This window comes from Rattus norvegicus, chromosome 2, assembly GCF_021556685.1.
Source record: "Rattus norvegicus strain SHRSP/BbbUtx chromosome 2, alternate assembly SHRSP_T2T, whole genome shotgun sequence".
In the NCBI taxonomy this organism is placed as follows: domain Eukaryota; kingdom Metazoa; phylum Chordata; class Mammalia; order Rodentia; family Muridae; genus Rattus; species Rattus norvegicus.
Window position 1 is genome coordinate 28,236,179 of NC_141535.1, and position 24,432 is coordinate 28,260,610.

General features: G+C 44.3%; 1 long non-coding RNA gene across 1 annotated transcript; it reads left to right on the forward strand.

Annotated features, from left to right (window-relative positions):
• Positions 1–23,977, forward strand: LOC148006633 (uncharacterized). The gene is made up of 4 exons (XR_015673769.1): positions 1–78; positions 16,974–17,177; positions 18,794–18,857; positions 23,239–23,977. It is a non-coding gene; the product is annotated as an uncharacterized LOC148006633 (long non-coding RNA).
• The last annotated feature ends 455 nt before the right edge of the window (positions 23,978–24,432 follow it).

Here is a 24,432-nt window from a genome sequence, read left to right on the forward strand (position 1 = left end):
GTTCAGATAGTTGAAAATGTGATGACTACCAACATGGAGAGCCAGAAAGAAGGAGAAGGTGTCTTCTCTGGAATCCAGGTAGAGATTCTTGTTTCTAATGTCTTCTGGGATAGGTAACACATCGGTGATAGGTGGCGAGTCTCTGGTTCAGTGTCTTCCTTGACCTATTGAGACTTTAGGGTGCTTTAATGATGTCTTCACAGACCATATACATATATATTAATTTACTGCTGCAGGTAGAAAATGCTCTAATTGAACAAAATCCATAAAATAAGAGGGCAGAGAAGAGCTCATAGCTAGGGCAAGAGGAACATGGAAATTTTGACAGGAAGTCTGTCTCAGTTACTTTTCTAGCTGCTCTGGTAAAATACTCTCACAAAAAGCAACGTACAGAAGGGAGAGTTTATTTTAACTCACAGTTTTTAGCAGGGTGGTCATGGAGGCAAAGGTTGAAACAGCTGCTCACATTGCATGGTCGGTCAGGAAGAAGGGAATGCTTGTGTGCTCATCTTTCTACTTTTTATGCAGTCCAGACGAAGCTATTGAGCTAAGCCTGTGGAATGATGCCACCCACAGTGGACAGTATCTGACTCTAGTTAATCAAGACAATTCCCCATAGGTATATCGGGGAGCCCCACCCCCCCAGATGACTTTACATCTTTCAAGTTGACGATTAAGATTAATCATCACGAGACGTTCCCTGCAGGTTTACTAGGGATACTCTAGACCCTGACACTTGACCATTGGTATTTTCTACCTCATATGAAGGTGCTGAGGATCATTCAGCCATCTCCCTCAGGTAGAGGCATCAAGACATATCAATGCCCACTAGAAATCTTGGGTGGAAACTCATAACCTGGTTCTGCTCTGCGTCTGCTGCAGCCAGCCAGCCACACTGAGTCCCTTATGAGCTTTCCTGCTGGAGTCCATCCTCATCCCAATCATAGTTGTCATCCCCTTCCTCAATAGATCCCTGGAAGTATATATACTCCTTCCCAGCCCCAATCCAGCTGCATCCACGTGCCTTCCGTTGATGGTTTCTGTCCTTCCTTGGTCAGGCTTTCCTGGGGTAATCATCATACACTAGCTAAGGAGTAAGTGAGGTAACATGAAGGGAATATGCAGGACTCCCTGTTTAAAGTAATGTACACGTGATTGTTTTCATTTCCCCTTAAGCCACACGTAAGATGAAAACTGGACATGCATATGCAGCTAGGAGAGCCTTCTGTCTCACGTCACCTTCAAGGAGCCATATTCTGGCATCATCTGACTATATCCTACCTATGTCCTGAAACCTAGCGCGAAGCTGAATTCAAAAGTAATGAACTAATTTTTCTGACAGAGGAAATTTTTATCTAGTTTAACATCCCTACAGTGGAAGTCATTGGTTACTACCTTACCCAGATCTATAGCAGAAGAGTGCAGAGACTGTAAAAGACATTTAGCAAGGAATAAATGTGGATTCTGTTAAAAAAAAAAGTGTGAAAAGGCTGCAGACAAAGGAGGCAGGGCAGATGTAACTGTTAAAGAGACTGTCCATTAAGGAGAAACTTTAAGATTTGTCCTGGGACCATGAGAAAGGTACTCTTCACCACTCGCTAAAGGTATAAGATTAAAAATTCACATGAGAAGAGAAGAACTGAGAATAAAGACACTCTGGAACGTCCTAATGGAAAACAGATGCCTAGAGATACATTTTTCCAGGGTTCCATTGTGAAGGCACACAGATCACTACATCTGTGGTCTAACGAGTCCAGGATAGAGCCCGAGCTGACAGGAGAACCCGGACTCATACACACTATGTCCATTTTGCCAATAGTACAAGAGGAGGAATCTCTTGTGGGCTTCCATTAATATTTTAGAAAACCATCAAGGTCATGCCTTCTGTGGCAAGGTTGATTCTCTACATGGAACTCTTGAGTGAGCTATATGTGAAACTCTGAAAGTCAAGCCTAAGTTTCAGTAAAGACCACAGGATATCGGACATGTCGAAAACACAGAACATTTGTTAAGGCATTGCTGCAAACATAACCTGAAGTTGTCCCAGAGAAACAGAACAAAGAAAACAGATTAGGAGGGCTGAGGCTACCTAAACTTTCTAGAGCCCAGGTGATGCCAACGAAAGTCTGAATTGGCAAACATGGAGCCAGGAGGCTCATTGCTCTCCTTCCTAGATTTCAGTCTTGCTTTTACTCTTCTCTTGCTATGCCTCAATTCTTCTGTTTCACTGTGTATATGTGCTATTTTTAGGTACGAAGAATATAGTCTGTTTTCTTACTTTATTGGTTCATAAGAGATTATGAAACTGTTAAGACTGTGGGACTTTGGAAGTTGGATTGATTCATTGTAAAATAACTACGAGATTTGGGAGATAGGGGCTGGGATACTATGCTTAAAGTGGTAGATTTGGGTGTCAAGAAGACAAAGGTAGACTTGTAATGGGTAATTTTGATTGTCAACTTGATTGGCTAAATAAATACGTAGGGTTTATCGAGGCGTCTGTCTTAGTTACTGTTCTGCTGATGTGAAGAGAGGCCATGAACATGGCAACTTATATAAGGAAGCATTTGATTTGGGGCTTGCTTACAGCTTCAAAGGGTCAGTCCATTATTACCATGGTGGGGATCACAGCAGGGCACCAGATCTACAATCTACAAGCAGAAGGCAGAGATAGATAGATAGATAGATAGATAGATAGATAGATAGATAGATAGATAGATAGATAGATAGGAGAGACAGAGAGAGACTGAGCCTGGTGTGGGCATTTGAGACCTTAAAGCCTACCTGCAGTGACACACTTCCTCCAAGAGGGCCATATATCCTAATCCTTCCTAAACTGTCTCACCAACTACTAATCAAACATTCAAATATATGAGCATATGGAGGACCATTCTCATTCAAATCATCACAGCATCCTTTGACCAAGTCTCTGAGGGTTTTTCCAAACAAGATTAACAGGGGTTGAGCCAGGAGGGACCCGCACAGAATATGAGTAGTACCTATTCACTGCCTGAGGTCCTGTTCCAAATAAAAAGAGAAGAGAATGAGAAAGGGAGCCGGACTGGTATAAATATCCCTCACTTTCTGCTCCCAGACCTTAGGTGTGAACAAGCAGCCTTGCATTCCTGCAGCCTTGCATTCCTGCAGCTGTAAACCATCTTTGTCTCCAGACCTCCCCTACCTTGGTGTGCCGTGTCCTCACACCGTGAGCAAACACTAAGCCCTTCCCATCTCTAAGTTGCTTCTTGCTGGGTATTTGGTTGCAGCAACTAGAAAAGTAACTAACACCTCACCTTAAACAGATTGAGCGGTTACGTTCATGAGATTGAAAACAGCATATTAAGGAAACTCAAGAACTAGACAAGAGCAGACTCTCGGAAACGAAGGGCAAAGCATGAAAGGAGGAAGTCATGGAAGGCTCCAGACCACAGAGCTGGCCGACTGAGGCACGAGCACTGGGTCAGACAGTAAGAGTAGAGGCTTGATCCTCATGTCCAACTTTCAGCTCCTAGGACTTCCAAGAAGAGAAATCGGGGGAGAAGATTATTAAAAAACAACAGATATCACCTCTAACTTGAAGTCTGAAGTCCCTCAGCTGAAAAGGTCCCTCCCGTCCAGCACAGTGACTGAAAACCACAACAACACGTGCAGAAGCAATTAGATATCCAAAAAGTGCTGTGGGACATTTAATCAATGGATTTTTCTGAACATGCGTCAGTATGCTCAGAAATAGATTTGTAAGGAATTTACGTGGAGAACTGCATCAGAAGCAGGTGGGAGAAGACTCAGACTGAAGCACAGGTCAGTACCCATCAGATAGCAAAAAGAGACTAGACTGAGAAAGGCTTCAGACTCCAACGCTGTTCTGAGAAAACTTACCCGTATCGAAGGGGAGTCTGTGGAGCAAGAGGGTCTCTCTCTACATGTTGTCCAGTTGTGGGTTCTCATCTACGACAAGAAGTTCCTCTGATTGTGGGAGAGTGGGACACTAGTCTATGGATATAGCAGATTATATCTGGAGTCATTCTTTTTTTGCCGTGTTCCTTTAACAGAACAATAGCGTTTGGTTTTCCTCTAGACTTAGATCCTTTCCAGTCTTAGGTTCTTGACCACCTTAGCAGGTTCCGACATGAGTTCCATCCCCCAGACTGGGCCTTGAATCTGGTCAGAGAGTCACTGGTTACTCCCACTACGTGTGGGCCACTATTGCTCCAGCGTACTTCACAGGTGGGCCACTATCGTTGTTTGCTGTTGTTTACCTTTCTCCCCCGGTAGCATACAGAGATACTGGAAGGTATCTTCTAGTACCATGAACACTACTCAGTAGAGATGAAGCCTCCAGGTAGGCACCAGATAGACTTCTCCATGTTCAATGAGACAGCTAGGTGTTGTTTTCAGCAATGGGGCCCTACCATCGGTTTTCAAAGTGCTGGAAATCGCCCGAGGTGTGTGGAAGTTTCCATGGGGCCCTTTGGCCAACGACTCAACCTTCCTGGAGGTTTCATTTGGTGGGAGGCGACATCTGTCTATTTCAGGCTCTGTCTAGCCTGTTTGGTGATTCCATTTAGAGTCTGTTCATGTGTGTGTGTCTTTCAGGAAGCTTCTACAGTAGCAGGTTTCCATATGGTCCCTCAAGTGACCCAAGATAAAGAAGCCTTATTTGTTAATTCAGCAATCCCAGAACTCCTAGAGTCTCTCCAGTTTGTACACATTTTCCTTCAAAACTGGCTTTTTCCCAAATGTTTTCCTTTCTGAAGTACACAGGATCCACTGTATACAGGCGGTTAATAACAGCTAGCTCTCATTTCACCTCTTTACCTGGACATCTGCACAAATTCAAGGGCATTTTGGTATATATTTTAATTTCCAGGTTTGGCACTTTTATAAAATACTTCTTTACTCCCTGCATAACACAGACTGACATTTTTGTTTCTAACTTCTCTCACAGTGTGTGTGTGTGTGTGTGTGTGTGTGTGTGTGTGTGTGTGTTCATGAATCTCAAAACCAAAGCCTTTGTTTGGTTGGTTGGTTGGTGTTTTTGCTTTTCTTGTGTCTGTCTCAGATAATTGTTACTATTTCCTCATACCAATAAGGTACCAATGTCTGCTACCAAAAGCTATTCTCCCAAAATGCCATGTGGAAAAAGTCCAAAACTGTAGTGGCTTAAAATAACAGTAATATATTCTCAGTGACCTGTGAATCAGCAGTGTTGGCAGCTGCGGGCTGGGCTCAGCTGGGCTCTGATTCAGGCTTAGCTTGGCTGGACCGAACTGGCTTTATTTCGCAGGCGATTCATCTTCCTCTTCAGACTACCAACATGTTCCTCTGTTCCGATGGCATAAATAGAAGAGAACAGCCCCAAGCACACATGTGCTTTTCAAGCCTCTGCCTGCAATCTGTCTGCTACCGCCACAATGATAAGACAAAGTGGCCAGGCATACAAGGAGGAGTAGGGAAGCCTCTTCACTGACATAAGTAGCAGGATGTAGAAAGTAAATATATATATATATATATATATATATACATATATACACACACACACACACATATATATATATACATATATACGTATATATATACGATTTTACTTTTAGCAGGGGCTGTAGAAATGGGCTCAGCAGTTAAGAGTACTGGATGCTCTTCCAGAAGACCCAGTTTTGGTTACTAATACTCACATGATAGCTTACAGTCATTTATGCCAGCTCTAGGGGATCCAATACCCTCTGCTTCTGGCCTCTGTAGGTACCAAGCACACACGTGGTACACGTCTATGCAAGCAAAACACTGATGCACAGAGAATAAATGTTTCTTAAAGATTTTATTTATGCCTCTCTCTGTCTCTCTGTCTCTGTCCCCCCCACCGTGTGTGTGTGTGTGTGTGTGTGTGTGTGTGTGTGTGTGTGGGTGTGGGTGTGGGTGTGTGTGTGCGCGCGCGCGCGCGCGTGCCTGTGTCTGCTTGTATGCATGTGCAATAACCCACAGAGGCCAGAAGAGGGAGCCTGATCTCCTTGAGCTAGAGTTATAGACAGTTGTGACCCACCAATGCTGGTGCTGGGAACTGAACTCGTTGTCTGCAAGGACAGCAAGTGCTGTTATGTAAGGAGCCATCTCTTCATCCTCTGAGGGCTAAGTACTGTGAGCAACGCTCTAATCTATCACACACATTATTGTGGAATGTTAGAGCCACCAGACTGGGGTACCTAAGAACCCACAAAGACTGACAGCATGCATAAGGCCTGAACAGGTTCAAAAGGGTTCAAAATTCCAGCACTGAGAAGCAGGTCGTCATGTGCTAAGGACTGGAAATCAGGGGGGCAGAACCTCTCACGTACAACATCAGAAGGTGGAGAATGGAAAGTTCTCCACATCCTGAATGAAGTGCGTTCACACCTATATCCACCTAAACCACCCATCAATTAAAGCGAGAATAAAGACACTTGACTCACACGGGCCCGTGTAATATACTCTGTAGGTGTCTTTTCTCATGAAACCACTAAGAATTAAATAAATAAATAAAAGGAAAAATAAAACAAAAAAGGGGGAAGATTGGCAGTAGAAAATCTGTCATAAAGAGAGGAAGGAAATTTCCAAGTATATGGTACCTGGAAGCTCCCCCCTGTTGCAACAGGCATACAGATGTTTAGATGAGTAATCCCACACTCACTGCAACGTGAGGAGTGTGTGTGTGTGTGTGTGTGTTAGACTATTGTAGAAAGTGGATACACTCGAGTATAGGTATAGTAAAGTTTTTACAATAAATAAATTAATTAATTCCCAGAAACTACAAATCATATTGTCCTAGTGCAATACTATGTTCAGCTATACACGGTATTTTTTTTTTTTTTTTGAGATAGGGCTTCTCTGAGTAGTCCTGGCTGTCCCAGAACTAACTCTGTAGACCAGGCTAGCCTCAAACTGCCTGCCTCTGGCTTCTGAGGGCTGAAATTTGTACCACTGCCACCTGGGTATATACATGTACACAGTATTTCATATCACAGCGCTCACAAAATTGTGCTATGATCACATTGGGGGGGAAGAAAGAAGAAGGAGAAGTCTTTAATCACCACAGCAGAAAGTCGGTAGATAATGTCCAAGGTAAGCCAGGAAAAGGCTGTCTGATGCTTGTTACTTAGCAATGTGGGAGAAAGGTATCCTTCCAGAGAGTGAAAAACATGGGGACTGAAACTTGTTGCAACTCTTTTCATCAGCAGTAAACTCTTCTGTCAAAATATGTACATGTTATTCTGATAAATGTTTACAGCCTGTGGATGGGTAATACATTACGTCTGATTAACATCTTGCTGAGAACAAGTCCCATCCATTTTATCATTTACGGAATGAACACACACTTTCTTCTAGGCATCAACATAACCGTTAAGTTAGGTGAAAGAGAAAGAAAACTTCTCCATGACAAAAGCAAGCTAAAGACACCATGACCAGCAGGCCAGCCCCACAGAGCATGCTGGCAGGAGTGCTCGAGGTGCAAAAGAAAAGAAAAACACACATATGAAGACACAGGGAAACAATTAGCAAAGATAAGACAACTGCTAAACAAAAGATACGTAAGAAACTACCTCAAACAACACGATGCAGCCCCTTCTACATACTGTTAAAGAAACCCAGAAAGTGAGAAGTCTAGTGTAGAGGAAGGAAACATCATCCTTATCTTTCACCCTGGAAAAAAACAACCCCAAACGGATCAAAGACCCATTCATGATGAATGAAGACGAGCCCGTGCCCACTCTCTTAGAGGAGGTGTTAGTAATTAATAGTTGTCGGGAGGGGGTAGTATTATCTTCCTCAGTGGTATAGTCACTGCTAATTTGGCCGTGCTCTACTGAGAAACCTTCTGTTCACACTTGGGCAAATAACAAATTAACCTCAGTAGACCATACAGCACAGAAAAAGACATGAAAATACAAGGAGCGCTCGCTGAGACAAAGAGCTTTAGCAGGAAAAGGAGCGGGTGAGCAGGGGAGCCAGGAGGAAATGAAAACAACTGAAGTTCATTACGTACACATATGAAACTGTCAACAAGGCTTTAGTGTACTTTTGGTTTTTTTTTTTTTTTTGGCTTTTTTATTTTTATTTTATTTATTTGTTTGTTTGTTTGTTTGTTTGTTTATTTATTTATTTATTTATTTTGGAGCTGAGGACCGAACCCAGGGCCTTGTGCTTGCTAGGCAAGCGCTCTACCACTGAGCTAAATCCCCAACCCCTTTAGTGTACTTTTGAATGGTCGTGGTAGTAACTACTGTAATTCCGGGGGCTGATAGGAGAAACAGGCAGATCCCTGACACTGCCAACCAGCCAGCCTTGCTCAAAATGGTGGACAACATTTGAGGGACGATGTCTAAGGTTGTCCTCTGATCACAACACACACACACACACACACACACACACACACGCGCGCGCGCGCACACACACACATCTACAAAGAAAGAAACAAATACTGTCTCTATGATCTAGAACACAAGCTCAAGGGACCTTCCTACCTCAGCCTCCCGAGGGGGCTTTCAGACACACCTACCATACGTGCCTCCATGTTTGTGTATCGGCTCTGTATCTAACTTCTAAAGAGGGAAATGCATTTCTCCACAAGCTGATGCAGCTTAAATATCGGCTGCTTCTAACATAATTTCATAATGAGTTGCAACTGGCTTCCCACTAACTTCCCCTCACAGACATAGCCACATTTTAGCATAGCCTTTACAGATAGCCTTGTCTCTCTCAGGCTTTCTTCTCCCTTTTGTTAATTAATTATTAATCTTGTATTGCCTGGACCAACCTGTTCCCTTTCTCAAGCACATTCCAATTTGCCAAAACACCCCTCCGAATGCAGTTCCCCTAAGTAACTCTATACCAGTGCGGCCCCAGAGACCCGTACAGGCTCCAATCAGCCTAGAACACAGTCCCCCCACCCCGCCTCCCTTCCCCTGGGCTCCAGATTACAGAAACAACTGAGTCCTGGTGTGAAAACAAGATCGAGATGGGAAAGATCTGGCAAACACAATTAAGGCCATGGAAGAGTATCGTTAGGAAAACATTCTAAAACAATTCAATTTCAAAGCAATATTTTAATGGTTTCCCAGGACTAAAATGGAAAACAGTGAGCAGTCTCTGCTGACGAAACTGCAGCGGTCAAACGTACAGAAGGTGGATGACGTTACGCCAATTCGGTTACTGGGAAATACCAGTCGGTAATGTGAAGGTTCCTGTGAAGGTCACAGACTGTACCCCACAGCCAAGAAAAACAAACGCTATTCCAGCAGGAGGAGAACAGAGCTAGACAAAACCCTGAGGATCCAAAGCACCAGTTTCCAGCAAATTACCAAGAAACAGGAGGCTACAGCTCCCTCCAGTGCGCACAGCCAGACCCGCCTAGTGCTTGGTCCCGGCCCTCAGCCGGCCTCTGGTGAACAGGAACCTGAGCATTAAACCAACTGGGGAGGGGGAAAATCCATTTCCAACTAGGTTATGTGATCACTCGTTCAAGCTGTGGTGAGCACAGTGAGAAAAACGTTGCTCTCTTTTGGCGCCCATCCTGGCTACCTACAAAGCATGCCTGAAACGCTACATTCCTCTGGCACCTTGGTGGAGATCCCCTAAAGGCTTACGGAAGGGAAGATAAGGTTTATTATTTTATTCTTCTATGTGTTCTGTTTGAAGTTTCCAATAATAAAATGTCTCAGAAAAGCCTTAACACAGTTGTAACTTTAAACACTAGTAAATACTGGTGAGGACTTTCTAATAATTACGTGTCTTTCTTCCCATACCAAGACACGTTGTAAACCAGGAGGTACTCTCAATGGTAAAGTAGCATGGAAATACTGGTAATTGACTTTTGTGAACAGATTAGATCATGTAACTGTTTTAGACTGAATGACTGAACAAAGAAATAAATCATTTGAACTGTTTTTACACTGCAAACCATTAGCACTAAAATTACCTTAAGTTACTGTCTGCCTAATGTCAAAGATATTAAGTTTAGGATTCTTAGACCTAGTTCCTACCTTACTCCACTGTGAAGTGTGTATATGAGAGACAGAGAGAGAGAGAGAGAGAGAGAGAGAGAGAGAGAGAGAGAGAGAGAGAAGCATATTAGGCAGCTGCATGCAGGTGCATGTATACGGAAGCCAGAGAAGTGCATTTCGTGTCCTTCCTTATCATACTCCTCCACCTCGTTCCCTTGAGACAGGATCTCTCCCCTAACCCGAGCGAGGCTCATCTATCTCCAGCCCTCATGCCCCAGTAACAGACATACCTTCCAGCTTTCTACATGGATACTAGGGATTTGAACTCTGGACCTCATGCTTGCTCAGCAAATGTTCTTACTTGCCTGCTAAGCCATCTCCCCTGTGTTGGTATTCTGTCTAAGCTCCACCTCCTCTCTCGCTCTTTGCCTTTGTTCTTCTCTGCTCTGCTCTCGTGCCCTCTTCCCCTTCCTCCCTTCTCTCCCCTTTCCCCTCCCTCCCTTCCCTCCCATGGCCAGCCTTCTTTGTTCCTCCCCTCTTCTACTCTTCTTCCTCATTAAACCTCTCCATGCGGAACCATGTTGGCTTGGTGTGTTGCTGTCTGGGAAGTGAGCCAAGATTTAAACCCCAACACCCTGTTCCTTGAGAAGTAGGTTTACCACCATGATCTTGGGACTATGACCTTGTTCTGGTGACTGTATACCTAAGTGTTGCCCTCCGACATCTATACACTGAGGTAAAGGCCAGCTTTGAGCTGAGAATGTCTAGTCTGTTTATACTAGGGAGAGACCCTCCACTACCAGAACCATCATGCGATCCAGTCACAGTTCCATGAAGCCACTGGTCAGCTTCACAGGTGACGGTCTCTTGGTCCAGACACTGGACCTCCAGATGTTACTCTAGCACTTTTCTGACACCAACATCCATGATGCCCCAGTAGCATTGACCGGACAAGAGTACACAGTTGAGAAGTGCTAGGAAATGCCTGCTTTTTGGGTCCCTGAGGTTGGGGTGCTCTCTGTGGTTGAGGTGTGGAAAGGAGACAGGAGAATGCCACTGCTGATAGTAAGTGCAGATACCATAGAAATACAAGACTTTACCTGTGGAAAACAGGGATGAAATACATGGGCGGGGGGAGCCCCAAGTCATTATAGCTGTGGTATTTGAACAATGAGATGGCAATATTGACTATAGCATAAAGGATGGCGTATTCGTTAGCCTTCCAAACTGTTTTGGAAGTTTTGAAAATACAGAAATGGCAGAGTCAGGTGAGCGTCCTAGCTGCTCAAACACAGTGGGTCTTGAGAAGTCTCCACAGCAATGTTGAAAGAAACATCTCTTGCAGGTACATGGGTTACTTTCTTGAAAATCAAGCCATCTAGTGACCATTTTGAAAGAGGCAGGATGAAAAGCTGAAGCAGGTGTCTTTTTTTCAACGTTGTCCCGCTAGGAAAATTTTAAGGTCTAAAGACCTGAAACAGGGTTTGAATAGCTGAGACAATGGGTGTGTTTTAATGGTATAGGGGATCGGCTTGGATGCACCCTGCTAGGCAAGCATGAACCAAGTCTTGCCCTGTGGAGTGATGCTTGTTTTTCTGCAGGGCCTAACCCATGTCTGCTGACAGACTCCAGGAGGGCAATCAGAGACTGGGGTTGGCTCAGCAGATGGAGAGGCATGGCTCTACTCTAGTAGGAAATGACTTTTTGAGGAAATGGAAGGACTTGCTTAATGCTCACAGGCAGGAGCCTGGACATGGATCTGGCACTTGGTCTTGAGGCTGTTAGGGAAAAGTAAAAATAGAAAAACTGAATAACTGAATAACGTAGAGACTATATGAGTACAGGAGCACTCTTTCTTAATTTAAATCTATGTCCTGGCAAGGAGCAATCCATGACCAAGATGGTTTCCTCAGACTTTGACAAAATAATGATCTGCAATAAATCGAGTCCAGATGCTAGAATCTTCCTGGCATAACATTAAGGAAAAAAGCAGAAAGCCTTGGAGCGTAGAAATATTGGGAGGAGATTTTTAATTTCCACTGCTCACTTATGACAGGTCTCTGAAAGTGTTCCTTGTATGTCATAGAAGAAAATACAATTTAAATGTATGCAAACAGATTTTTTTGACTCTGTAGGAAATACACACAGATACCACTGCATAAAACTGGGTTTGTGTCATTGCCGTGAGATGGCATGTCCTGAAAAATTGTCAAGGTTTGTCCTTGAACATTGGGGCTAACTTTAAAGACAATTTTCATTGTGATAAAACTTATGGAAGGTTTATCGCTTTGCCCATTTAAAGTGTGCAGTTCAGTATCCTTAAGTATGTAGGCATTGTTGAACAACTGTCACCACCATCCGACCGCCTCCAGAATTTTCTCATCAGCTCAAATTGAAACCATCCATTAAACAGAGCCTCCATAGTCTCCTCTTATCTCATCTACCAACAAACTTTATTTTAGATCCTATAGAACTTTGTAATAATACAGTTATGTAAACCTTTTTTGTCCATGTTTCCAAGTATCTATTTTAGACTATATTAAAATTTCATATTCTTTATAATATGAATAATAGAACTAGAAAGATAGTCCAGCTGCTATAGACCAAGACTCACAACCAAAACTTCAAAAATATAAATGAAAGCTGGGGATAACAGCATACATTTGCAAGTTCAGGACCCAAGAAGCTGAGGCAGGAGGACTGCCATAGTTAAAGGCCCTCCTGGGGAACACTGAGTTTGGGGCCAGCCTGGACTACAAAGTGATTTTAAGTAGTATCCCATTATCTGCAAGTATCATGCATGTTCTACCTATTTACCAGATTTAATATTTGGATTTCTGCACTGTTGAATTTTCCCATCTCAAACTAGGCAAAGAGGGCAGTTCTTCGGGTGAAACTTTCTACTCAGATGATTCTAAGGTATGGAGAGACAACACTAACATCAACCATAATGGTCTTTTACCCTTTGTTTTGTCTCTGTTTCTCACAGTTGTATGGAAGACCATTTTTTAGGTTGACTTGGAAGAGGCTTTTTATTCGGTTCTCCTAATGATTCCCACAGAGGGTCTGCATCTTGAAATGTTTTACATTTAAAAACCCATCATTCAATAGCCTCGGGCAGCTCATAGGATAAACAGGGACAGTAGTTATCATCTAAAAATTGGGGTCAGAAGATAAACTCTCATATAGCTGGAGCAATGTCTGAATGAGACACTGTTAAGGAGCTCTGCTGTAAAACCCTTAGGGTATATCTTTCTCGACTCTTCTCTGCTGCTGGCTCCAGTGCTAGGACATCCTCCTACCAATAAAAAAAAAAAAATCTTCATCTGAGTAGGGAGCGTCATCTGAAGAACTGTCCTCTTCAGACCTGTGTTTGAAATCTACTCACATGCTTAGAATTATCCCACGCCCACCCATTCAGAACACACAGTTTTCTCACAGAGATCAGGCTGGTCTAATTGATCTTCAGGGCCTGTGACATAGACTGGGGTCTCTCTGGAAGAGAATGAACATTCCCCATCATCCCCACTCTCCTGATCAAGGGACAACGGTTCTGGCCATCTAATCAAGCAAGGCGTTGTTACTCTTGTAATTTGTCCTCAATCTCCATGGCCAATCTTCCAATATTGTCTATTGATTTTATCTACCAAATATCTTCCATCTCTATGGATACCTCCAAAGTGTCATCTCCCATCTTTCCCTGACCTAGTACAATCCTTGACTTTTGTCCATCTCACCAAAGTCCATTCTTTACTTAACAGCCAAAGTGTTTTTTCTTAATTATCAGAAGACACCCACCCTCCCCAGGCAGCAACTTGTGGCATCTTCTATCTCAAGACTGCTGAAGCATCTTTATCTTGAAATGATGCTGAATTGTATCAAACGACTTGGACATAGAGCTTACAAGATCGCTGCCCAACACCTAAGTTACTGAAGGAAAATGGCTCACAGGAGAAAGAACAGAGGGAAGCGGAGTTATCTGAAACAACTGGGTACCTCCTGGCCCAGTGCAAGGGGCCACTGACTCCTGATGCAGAAGCACCTGGGCATGTATACTGCATCCCTTGACACTAGGGGCGCAACGTCTATGTGAGGTTGACAGCAGGCACTCATTCTCCGCCTTGCAGAACAGCATCTTGGAATTTCTCTAGAAAGCTGCAGCTTTTCCCTATCCCATCTGTCTGACTGCTGTGACAAACACAGATATGACACAGCTAACACAAAGCTGAGCTGCATAGGACCCATTGCCACTGGCAGCCCTTGTAATTAGCTCTTAAATTCCAGGTGCCAAGCCCCCATAGCAAATCTATTTAGAGAAGAGTTAATTAGACCTGACACTCTCATTAGAAACCTGTGTTTCCCCTGCCCTTTCATTTAGGCCATGGGACACAGGTGACAGGTGTCACTTCATGGCTTGCCTCATCAGTGGCATCTTCTATTTTGAAATATAGCTCTTGGTCCTACTTTAAAATAGCTCTTGCTTTTTCAGGATTAATCTTAAGGACAAAAGACTGCCAAGTTTAACAATTAGAGGCATTGTGACGTAACAAAGACAGTCATTTCCCTTTTCTCAGCTTTGCACTGTGTTTCCATTCTTGTTTCCTTCACCAACCATACCTTCTACGTGAAATGAGAGCTCAGACCTTAGGATGTATCAGATGAACTACAAGCACGTTCAAGGGCAGATCCCAGCTCCCAGATACGACTTGGTAGTTACACAGGCTCTTACAGCCATAGCAATGATGCAGCTGGCCCGAGAACCCCTTTGCGGTCTGCCCTCTGATACTGTATGTGTAGATAAATCTGTCAGTAAAAGGACAATATAAGGCTGAGTCTTCCTGAGATCCCAACTCAGGCAAAGATAAATGTGAGCTGAGCACGCACCAGACGCCTTGGGAAGAGACACAGCTCTGGTTAGTCACTACTGGAGTCTACCTCTCCAGGTCAATTTATCAAAGATTCCATAGCCTTGGGCACAAAGTATATGTTCATCAGCTGTGACAGGGGTGAGCGCTATCAAACCAGCTGAGGACAAACTCATTGTTGCCTTTAGAACGAGCTTAAATATTTCATTGTCTCCCTGTTCTTTCAACCCCGTCTGTGAAGTCTCCAGAGCCTCTTATGTTGTTCACTAATTCAAACAGCAGAAAGAACAATTCCTCATAGATCCTAATCAGCTGACTCAGAACTTCACAACAGAACAAACTCTCGAGATTGCCTTCTTCAACCCCAAGAGGTGGAAAGCTGGCTCTGGTAGAGTTTCGCTTGACTGAATGTTGTATACGTATGCATATGAATAAGACAGACAGTGAAAAAGAAACTATTACAGTACCAATATACAAAAATGATGACGTTTTTATTCCATTAACTTTAGGGGGTCTGGAGATGGAGCCTGGGGAATCACTGAGGATGGACAGGACCTTTACTATTGAGTTACATACCCTTGAGACACATTAATGTGTTTTTAAGGAGGAAAAAAAAGTCTTAGACCTACATAGTGATCTGCCATAATAAATAAATATCACAATCAAATGACAAGCAATAATTATCATAATTAAAGTGGAAAAAACCCTCAACTTTAAAGATCTTGCTCAAATCAGTAAAGTATGAATAAAACGTTTCCTTACCAAATGAAAACATTACATTTCACAGCTCTGCTGTTTCAAATTTTAAACACAAATAAAGTCTCCAGTGGTCACATAAATGGAAGTTCTGTTTCTTCATCTTCCAATCATTGTGCTATATAATTGCTTTTTTGAGGACTTTCGGGTCGAAACGTGGGGATGTGGAATCCCGACAGTGGAGGCACAGAGCGCACAAGAAGGGAGCCACAGTTATTTCATTCTGTTAGATTTTTTTTTCTCCAAAAGAGTTTGTATTGGGGCCAACTCAACATGCCCTCGGGAGAGAGGTAGAGAATGCAGCACCACACATTAAAACTGTGTGTGTGTGTGTGTGTGTGTGTGTGTGTGTGTGTGTGTGTGTGTGTTTCAAGCACACCTGTGTATGTATATGCCTGTGCATGGGATGACATTTCCACATGTGTAAGGGCCAGAGGACAGCCTCTGCTGTCCAACTAGGATAAATTGCCAGGCCACTGAACCCTGGAGAGTTTCCGGTCTCTGCCTCCCCAGCACCAGGATTATAGGTATTGGCCATTGGTGCTTGGATTTTTTTTTTTTAAAACAAGGTTCTGGAGATCAAACTCAAGGCCTCAGGTTTGCAAGGCAAGCATATTACCAACCCATCCCCAGACATAACTGGTCATTCTTTTAACTCCCACGTAAAATACAATTATTGAAGAATAATGGACACGAATTTGTACATCTAAAATGCATATACATATTCAGGAAGTTCATGAGCAAATTCAGCAAGCATTCTGAATGTGTGTGATGAGATCTTATTGTTGACTTTTATTTTAGACTAACAGAATATGGTAATATTTAAACACACACACACACACACACGCACGCACACACACACACACACACACACACACACACACAGCAGATTGTAGGACACTTGTGAAGAACCTACAGCTAATTATCCCACTTAGTAGTGAAAACTGAATATTTCTCTCTAAGGAGCTTCACAGACAAAGGTATGATGCCCTTCTCGCCCATTCCATTTGATCCTTCCTTGGGAGGCCTAGGGTGAGCCCTGACAGTGTCCTCTCCTCTCACTCTTACATATTTACAGCCTGAAGACTGTTCTCCTACACTGACCTCTCCTATCCAGGTTAGCTAAACCTGTCTGCTTGACCAAGCTGGAGACCGTAAACCCTGCCTCCCTCTTCATCTGTAGGTAATAACTCTGCCTCCGTGTCTAGCTGTACACAATAAGACTGTTTCTCTGTTCAACTCCATACAATAAACACACCGAGCTTCTGAGATGCTCAGGCCTTCCCAGCTGACAGCCCAGACCACCTGATCTGAGCTTTTTGTCTGTCTGTCTATCTGTCTATCTGACTGTCTTCATTCTCTGTCCTCCCTAATCAAGTCCACATCACCGGAGCCATTCAAGAATACAGCAGAGGAGGTGGAAACATTGAACTAGAAGATCATAGAACAACTTTACCTACAGTTGTAAAAGGAGCGATTGCGTAGCTATTCTCTCTGGGTTAGGCATGATGACTGCCATTTTGAATCACCACATGAGACCCGCAGGAGACCAGACCTACTGATAGAGCCTCATGGTGGAAAGGTAAGGGTTGACACAGCTCGCCTTCGATAGCTGGGGGAGCTGATTCAGTACTGTAGCTGCCTGTAAACCACACGCGGAACACCAGCAATAGGGTTTTAGGGTTGACACCATGCTGGTCTTTTTGTTTTTTGAGACAGTGTTTCTCTATGTAGTCTTGCCTGTCCTGGAACTTGATCTGTAAACAAAGCTGGTCTCAAACTCACAGAGATCTGCCTGCCTCTGCCTCCTGAGTGCTGGAATTAAAGGCATGTGTCACCACTCCCTGTTGAGGGGTGAACTTAATGATAGGGACTGCCTGGATCATCCAAGCTCCTGTAAGCAACTTCGAGAAAAATCTCTGGCTTACCAGGCTACACTTGGATGGAGTCCTTGCTTTGGTCTGAAACTGACCTCTCCATCTGTGGAATATAATATTCTCTTGTGGAGAATCACACAAGACCAGAAACACTAAGAGGCTGCTGTAAGTCTTCAGAGACAGAGAGTAGCAGAACTGGACTTCCAGAGCCCTGTTGTCAAAGCCTGTGCCCTCAGCTACTGCCCTGCCTTTGCTCCCTATTGCTCATCCCAGGTGTAGAGCCAATGGTGAGTTTTCATTTAGAACAGGCAAAATGGAGTGGGGATTAAAGCCAGAACCTTGAATTCTGGTCTCCATCTGTACTAGCTACATACACAGGGCCAAAAGTTAGAATTCAATGAAGTTGTTTATTATATTATTTTATATTATTCAAACCCAGCAGTATTCTTGAGATAGCCAGCTTCCTGCTCTCCCTGGTGCTATAAACATACAACTTATGAAGGAAATGGAAAGTCTAGGAATCGTCTGTGAGGTTTAAATTGAACCTCTTCCAGGACCTCTTGATTGAGACTCAGGGAGGTGGTGATCAATGCAAAACCAAGAGGAGTTTAATCATTCTGACATGTTGGGGCCGTACCGATTCAAGGGGAGAGAACCCTGAGCAGACTCTAACAGGGAGTTATGTACCTTGCAAACAATTGGGGCAGAATTTGCACAGTGGTAACTAGGCAGGGTACTATGTGCATTAGGTTGAATGAAACAACTTTCAGGTCGACTCAGTGTAGTCAGGTAGCTTCGAGTGACAGTTTGGCTTGCAGCTGTTCCAGGAACTAAACCAGATTTTTTTTTTCTTCATGGAAGGGAGGGGTCCTTGTGCTCGGAGGTTTGTGGTGGGAATTTTCCCACTGGCCCCAGATTGGCCCCAACTCTGGTTCTTTCATATCCAATGGAGGCCTATTTGGAAGAAAAGGAGGAAGCTATCCCACAGCACCAAGGCATGGGGGAAAAAAAGCACAACCCTATACTGGTAAACAGAAGTGTAAGGTTAGCTGTCTGAAGGTGTAAACTGCACCTTGGGTTTGTCTGAAATACTTTTCATGCAATATTTCTTCTGTCGCAGCCTGACAAATGTTCCCACAGGAATCCAAGGAAAAATAATCTTAGATACCAACTCTAGAGAACTCGAATCAGGTATCAGGCATACTAATAGTTACCAATAAAGAAAAGGGCCTTCAAGCTGAAGCCTGTAGCTGCCCTCAGCTTGTCTGGAGCAGATAGTCCAGGATAGGATGGAGACCTTACTTTTTTTTCTGTTTTTAAGGTGTTCCTCTCACAGGGAGGAACTCTGCTTCCTGTCATGGTCTTATAGCATCTGGGCCAGCCAGGTAAGAGAGCATCAACTCTGAGGACTCCCTAACCTAGTTTAAAGAGCACAGATGGGGATGGATGTGCCCAGGAGCTGCCAGCAGTTCACTTGAAGCTGGGTGGGACCATTCATTCTGAGAGATAAAAGCCAAGATACTCTGGGCGGGACTATTCCCAACCCTTGCCCAGCCACCAGCTTGGTGCCTCCCAGGAGTTGGGGGTTCATGTGAGGGCACACATCACAGGGGATCAGTGGGGTGCTACTGTGCTTTCAGCCACACAGAAGTCACTGATTAAAACCTACACAGAACAAAACAGATCAGACACACCCACCCCATGAGCGTGTTCTCACCCAGTTTTCCCCCAAGACTCTGACACACCAGAGCTTTGCTTGTGGTGGGTTTTGACTCTTGTTCCAACTAGTTTCATGTGGACAAACTTTAAGACGACAACCTGAACCAGAAGCTTGCTGCAAAGCTTCCCATTTAAAAAGAAATGGTGCTGGCAAGCAGAACGCTGAGCTTGGTGACTGGAGTCTGCCCAACATGCCATTCAAACTAAGACTTGAGAAGCATAGGTTGGTGTCATTAAGCACACCACATTATTGTGTGACCATCAGGGACCATCTCCACAGTCCTTTTATTTTCTCCAACTAAAACACTGCCTGCATTAGTCACTGGCTCCCTCCTCCTCCTCCAGCTCCTCCTCCTCCTCCTCCTCCAGCTCCTCCTCCTCCTCCTCCTCCTCCTCCTCCTCCAGCTCCTCCTCCTCCTCCTATTCCTCCTCCTCCTCCTCCTCCCCCTCCCCCTCCTCCTCCTCCCCCTCCTCCTCCTCCTCCTCCAGCAGTAGCCGGAAGCTACCACTCTGCTTTCCATGTCTATAAAAAGTTACTCACTCTTGCTATGCCTAAGTGGTACAGAACCGGCAATGGCATGTGTGCATGTGCTACAGATAAAACCAAGATATCAAACATGCTAAGTACATGCTCCCGCTGCTGGGCTCCACTCTCAATCACACATTTTTGTGTCGAATTTTCAATCCCTCCATGTATTTACTGAGATCTGGTGCTGTCTGGTATCCTGCCCAGCAAATACCTATGGAAGAAGGGAATATATAAAATACGAGAGTTGGTTCCTGCCATTTCAGAGTGATCTAAGAAGTATTCCTAAGAGGTAGGACTCAAAGAATAGATCCGTCTGGAGGTCAGAGAGGACGACTCTGGCATGACAAAATGCAAGGCACCCGGGCTGGATGACTGGAAGCAGAGCCAGCTGCAGCCGATGTGACAGTGTTCTGCTAGCTCCTCTGGAGACAGAAGAGGATCACTGTGGATCTGAATATCAGATCTCTACTTGTCCAAGCCACACATCCAGGGGTAATTTCTCACTTTCCTCTCCGTGCTAAAAAGATTTTTAAGAAAAAAGAAAAAAGAAGAAAAATGGGTTGATTCTGATTTTATTCATTATAATTTTCTCAGAAAAATTACTAAACCAGCACAGATGTCTTTTTCCATTAGCAAAAGAACTTTATAAAACCTTGTGGAACTTGTGGAACCCTAGAGAGATGAGCCTGGCCTGTCTACTCCAGCCAATCATATTGCACAGTAGAGCAAACGGTGGGGAACCGGCTCACCAGGCCCTGTCTTCCCCCGCTCTGCCCTCCTCTGTGCATCCCAGGCAAGGACTGCAGCTGCCCTTGCTTCTCTTCCTGCTCTCTCTCTCTCTCTCTCTCTCTCTCTCTCTCTCTCTCTCTCTCTCTCTCCCTCCCTCCCTCCCTCCCTCCCTCCCTCCCTCCCTCCCTCCCTCCCTTCCTCATGCTTTCGCTTGAGAATGGCTCTGGCTGGATATGGAAAGTCTCCCCTGCACTCATGTCTCCGGACTCCCGGTCCCCGCTGGTAGTGCTGTTTTGAGAACTTACGGATCTCTTTAGAGCATTGCACCCACCGAAGGAAGTGGGTCACTGGGAGGTGAGCTTTGGGAGTTACCCCAGGCCTGCTTCTTGCACACTCTATGTCCTAACTGCCTGTTTGATACAACCAGCAACCCCAAACTCTCCGGGCCATGGCCACAACTATGAGTCACTCCTGCCATGTCTTCTCCTCTACTGTGGTGGACTACAGACTCTTCAACAGCCCATGTAAACCTTCTCCCTACCTTAAGTCAGAGTCGCATGGAGCTCGGGCTGGTCTTGAATTTGTTCTGTATATGAAAATGACCTTGAACTTTTGGTCTTCCTATTTCTACCTCCTGGGTGCTGGGATTACAGGCAGGCGCCATCATGGCTCTGTTTTATAAGGTGCTGAGCGTTGAACTCAGGATGAAGTACTTGCTAGGCATCTACAACCCTACTATTTCTTCACCTTAAATTACTTCAGTCAAGTATTTGATCACAAGAGAAGAATAATTAGTACATGTGTTTCTTCTAAAAGTTTTCCAAATACCTTACACGCTTTTTGGTTTTGCTTTTGTTTCGAGCAACTTGATCTATAGCTATGCCCCTTCAGAGCAGAGTTGCCTGGATGGTGATTAGGTCATAGGCATTTCCTTCAGAAGGGATTAATGCAGATCTTCCAGGACTGGGTTAGTCCTCCAGGGACTGGGTCTGTGAGCAGTCTACCATATACTGCTCTCACATGTTGCCACCACTGTGCGTCTTGACGTGTGTCAAGCAGATACCAGTACCATACGCTTGGGCCTTCAGAAAAAAGTAAGCTAAGCTAACCTCTTTTTGTTAGAATGTACTTGGACTCTGAGATTTCCTTATGACAATGGAAAATAAACCAAAACACTTAGCCCCTTCCTTTAAGTTACGGCAGAAAGACAAAGACAGAACCCTACTTTTAGACAGAAACAATTCTCAGTGTGCGTTATCGTAGATGTTTGATTCTGATTGTCCAGCCTAAATGTGTTTTAACAGAAACTGCAAAGGTGGTGCTGAGTGAGGCAGTCAGAGAAGCCTTTGCAGGGCACCTTAGAACTGCAGGAGAGGAGAGCTCAATAGAGGTGTCATGTGTGGAGAGGCGGCTAATGGATTCTGAAGAGGAGTTGAAAATCTGGGACAAATCTCCAAACCATTTCTTCTTAATAGTTCTAAGAAATGTAAATTGATTTCTAATGCGTTTCTGAGAGTTCCCATAGGAAGGCAGCCATTTTTATTCTGCTACCAAAAACATTGGTACAAATATACAACTCTGTAATTTATGTCCTCAGGGAGATCTCCATATATATTTTCCTAAAAACCGGGTAGCCCGGGTAGCTGACAACTTGATTTTTGACCTCCAGTCACTGAGCATGGGGAAGACATATCTGATGCATTAAGTCATTTCATTTAGGAAACCAATAAGCTACATTTGACCCAGCCTCCCTAGGAGCGATGTCGAAATTAGCAACAGGACAGCTTGATACATACACTGGGTCCTAGATGTTCTGAGGATGCAGTGTACCAGGACACTGTGACATCAGAGGAAGTTTCTGGATCTACAGAGAAAAAACTGTGGGCTGTGGTGGACAGTTGTGAAGGACTACATCGGATAATGGACTTCATGGAGGTGTTCCTACAAGGTGTCTCACCGAAGGCAGGTGGTATGACGTCAAAGGACAGTTGAATAAAACCCTAGGGGGAACCGAATGAAAGAGAGCATGCCCCTGTCAACTGACAGCAATATAAAGGACATGAATGCTATGAGCAACCATACCCAGCACATGGAAGTGAAATGGATGGGTCCCCAGAAGATCCAAACTACCAAAACTGTCAAAATAATAATCAAATAACCGAGACCTGAAACACATGAAGACATTTAACTAGGACTTTAAAAATAAATGAATCAATTTTATTCTTCATAAATGGAAAATGCTCTTCCCAAAAGCCACGAGGCTATGAAAGACCCAGTGCCAGGTATGGGATAGCTCCCTTCTGAGTTGGTGGCCAAGCTGGTCCCAGAGGCCCCTGAAAGAATACAAGCTATTGCTTTTGCTCTTGATTATCCATTGGTGAGAAAGACCCTGTTGCTGAGACACCACTAGCATTGGTTACAGGACATGGAGGAAATCAGGCTGGAGCTGAGCTAAGAGTCCCTCCTACTGGGTAGCTCTCCTGGTGCCAGAAGGTACTATGTGACCTGTGGTGGGGGTGGGGAATGGGGGAGATGGGCAGCCTTACCCAGTTGTGAATCCTGTTAGTTACAGTTATGAAGCGCTAATTAGTACAATCTTGGCATGACGGTATGAGGGTAGCCTGCTGCTTTGTGATTAGATTTGAGGCCCATTGTGAAGGGTTCAGTAAACCTGTTCAAGAGTCTGCAGCTTGGGAGGCCACAGGTCGTAAGCAGGAACTAGGACTGCTGTCTTACTACAGGGCCACATGGTCAAACTGTCTTCTAAAACCTCGTGTTTGTACCCATAGGTTAATGCCGCACCTGGCCTTTGTGAGAGAATCTGTTTATGGCAAAGAGACGTGATTAATGAGGAAACACATATGATGGTGGCATGCTCCGCCCTACATGGGACCACTATATCATCCCCATCAAGGACCAGAGAACATCATCCAGGAGAAGGCAGGAAGAACACAGAAGCCAGAGGAAGAGGTCTAGCTAGAAGATGTCTTCTGCACTCAAGAACTAACTGAAGTTGCGGCTATCTGAACAAGACTGCCAGGAGACAGGGTCCAATACCCTTTCTTCAGGGTTGTGGGAGGGACTCATAAGGCTCCTCCTCTTCCTGAAGGGCAGGCGGAAGCTAATGGTTGCCAGGAGACATGGAGGTCGCTTTTGTCAGTGGTGTGACTGCTGAGAAGATCCCCTGGCTCCAGTAAAGGTCCCACCCACATAGAGCTCTAATGAAACTCAGTGGGTCACCCACAAAGGCAAGAGACAGGAGCACTTGATAGAATATGGGTTTCAGTAGGAAAGGAGTGGGAGTGACACGGGAGAATGGGAGGTTTAAAAACGACTGAACCTCACTGTAGAAAAGTGTGAAGTTATCAAACGACAGCAACAGAACGTGTCCACGAGGAAATGGCAAGACCCAGACAGCCTTCTGTTTAAAAGAGATATATTCTTTACCATTCAAGCATCTCTGTGTTTTAAGAAATCTCCATAAATAACTTTCTCAAGTTGCTTTTTAAATAAAGATTACCCAGCAGACTTTGAGTTTTTTTCTGACATGAATCTGGAGTAATAATATTCTGTCTTAACGATGAAATTCAGGCCCCTACTTTTGCTAAATTCCAGGGCAGCAGAGAGCAATGAAGGGTTTTCTTTTTTTTTCTTTTTTCTTTTTTCTTTTTTTTTTTTTTTTTCATCTTTACTAACTTGGGTACTTCTTATTTACATTTCGATTGTTAGTCCCTTTCCCGGTTTCCAGGCCAACATCCCCCTAATCCCTGCCCCTCCCCTTCTATATGGGTGTTCCCCTCCCATCCTCCCCCCATTACCGCCCTCCCCCCAACAATCACGTTCACTGGGGGTTCAGTCTTGGCAGGACCCAGGGCTTCCCCTTCCACTGGTGCTCTTACTAGGATATTCATTGCTACCTATGAGGTCAGAGTCCAGGGTCAGTCCATGTATAGTCTTTAGGTAGTGGCTTAGTCCCTGGAAGC